This window comes from Miscanthus floridulus, chromosome 4 (assembly GCF_019320115.1).
Source record: "Miscanthus floridulus cultivar M001 chromosome 4, ASM1932011v1, whole genome shotgun sequence".
Taxonomy (NCBI): domain Eukaryota; kingdom Viridiplantae; phylum Streptophyta; class Magnoliopsida; order Poales; family Poaceae; genus Miscanthus; species Miscanthus floridulus.
Genome location: NC_089583.1, coordinates 13452674 through 13454970, shown reverse-complemented (window position 1 = coordinate 13454970; position 2297 = coordinate 13452674). Strand labels below are relative to the sequence as shown.

At 53.7% G+C, this 2297-nt stretch overlaps 1 long non-coding RNA gene across 1 annotated transcript; it reads left to right on the top strand.

The window, feature by feature from the left end:
• On the top strand, nt 1-2046 carry LOC136550974 (uncharacterized). The gene is made up of 2 exons (XR_010782413.1): nt 1-698; nt 1564-2046. It is a non-coding gene; the product is annotated as an uncharacterized lncRNA (long non-coding RNA).
• The last annotated feature ends 251 nt before the right edge of the window (nt 2047-2297 follow it).

Genomic DNA, 2297 nt, shown 5'->3' with positions numbered 1-2297 from the left:
CACCCCAATCCACCTTCGCCGCTTTCGTTGGCCAGGTCGGACGCACTGAAGCCCTGGGGCGCGTGCCATGCGCTCCTTGAGGAGTCCAGGGCGAGGGGTTCACAGCCACGCAGCGCGACGAGGCCGGTGACGAGGGGGCGTGCATGCGGTGGCCGCGGGCGAGAGACGCGGCCTCGAGGAGCTAGGCGCCCATGACATCGTTGCTGTGGGAAAGGGTCGTCTCGATGACGTCCAGGTTGCCAGACGCCATAACACTTTACTTCTCGCACGCATCCAAGCACCAGTGCTGCCACCGTGCGCCCTCTGCCTCTCGAATTCATCCAAACCAGAGCCTCCCAATCCAATTCCTCTCAATCGGGGCTTCCCATGGGAGTGAATTAATAGACCGTGGGTTCTCTCATCGACGCCGGCCACGGGACCGGCCAGAATTTGAAGCTTCGCGGACGCCGGTCATTTTCCGGGCAGAAACAGAGCAACATTGGGGGTAATCTTCATTCCTCGAGTACTCTTTCAATTCCTTTGTGTTTTGGCCCTCTCTTGACCTCTCGATCACGTTGCGCACGCAAACTTTCCACGAGCTTCGTCGGACATGGGATGACGCCCACCTCGCCAGTCTCGGAGTGCCGCCCACGCCTGAGCACGCGGTCAGCAACTTCAACCCACTGCTGCCCTAAATCAAGCCATCATCTAAGCTCTAGGTGAGTTACTCCAGCTATCCCGGCTCCTCCTTCATCGAATCCTCGCTTCCCCTTGCCGGAACACCGCTGCCACTGTGGTGCACATGGCTGCCATGGCCGCCGCCATCGCCAGACACGTTGCAGTGCACCCCGTTCCAAACGTCTCCACCTAGAGTCAAGCCGCGAACACGACGCGTAGATGGATGGAGGTCTCTTGCCACCGGCGAACGCCATGCCAGCCGGGCAGCCCCCATTCACGGCGCGGCTACGCGCCCGAGCGCTGTGCTCTGCTCTGACCGAGCGCTCGTGAGCTATTGTCCACTTTAACAGCCACGTGAGCTGGCCACGTCAGATGAAATTCTAAAATAAAGGAGGTATGGACTATTTAGATCCAAATATATACTTTCAAACCTACATTTTACTCTTGAATATATATATATATATATATATATATATATATATATATATATATATATATATATATATATATATAATATTTATAGTATATAATTAATATCATTAGATAGATATTAAAAACTCGGCCTGCGACTGACCCTGGGTACTGTGCTTAAGAAGAAGGTCTTCTCACATAGACTAAAAAAATTTCTGAACCCCCGCCCCACCATATACAAGGAGACGTTACCCGTGAGACGGGCCAATCTCTTTATCTGTGCTTTGGCCTGAGGAAAGCGACGGTATTTTTTCTACCCTCAACCTGAAATTCGCTTCCATAGGAGTTCGAACTCACGACCTGAGAGGTGTCGCCGGAACTGCTTAACCAGTTAGTCTAGTATCCTTCGATATTAGATAGATATTTGAATCTAGTTTTTTAATAAATTTATTTGAAGATATAAATGTTGCTAATATTTTTTTTTTACAAATCAAGTTAAATTTTTAGCACGGAAACAGCGACAGGTAATTGACGATAGAGGGCGCGCCCGCTTCTTCAACCGCGACACGGGCGCCTTCGTCTGCGCACGCATCCCGGAGCTCAAGGACTACTCCATCCTCGACTCCCCCGACGGCCTCCTCCTGCAGCGCGACGCCGACACCGCGGTCCGCCTGCTTCATCCATTCACCGGGGACATCGTGGACCTCCCGCCGCTCAAGTCACTACTCCCGCAGCTCTACCAGCTCACCCCCAAACAGCCATGGCTTGACGGTGAAGAGAACAACCTGGTTTATTTCCGGAGGGTCGCCGCTGCAATCTCCGTTGCTCAGGCGACTGGGACCATCACCGTCCTGTTCGCGCTGGAACACCTCTGCCGCTTCGCCCATGCGTCCACTGTTTACCGGAGCTGGACTCTCACGAGCTGGAGTGTAAATGTAAATCTCAGCAGAGCACTGCCATTCCATGGCAGCTTCTACATGGCGAAGTGTGATGGGACTGGGAGCATCTCGCGTCTGAACGTACCCCTCCTTGACGAGGGTGGCTCGCCGGCGGCGTCATCCCTGCCACCACCGCAGACAATCGCTAAATTTCCAGCCAAACTGACCTCCTAGAGGGACGGCCTGCCGCGCCATTGACAAGCATCGGCGATCACTGCCTCTTCTTTGGCATGCGAAGCTTCGCGGTGTCCTCCAAGGGGTTGCCTTCCATCGCTGGGAACTCCATCATTC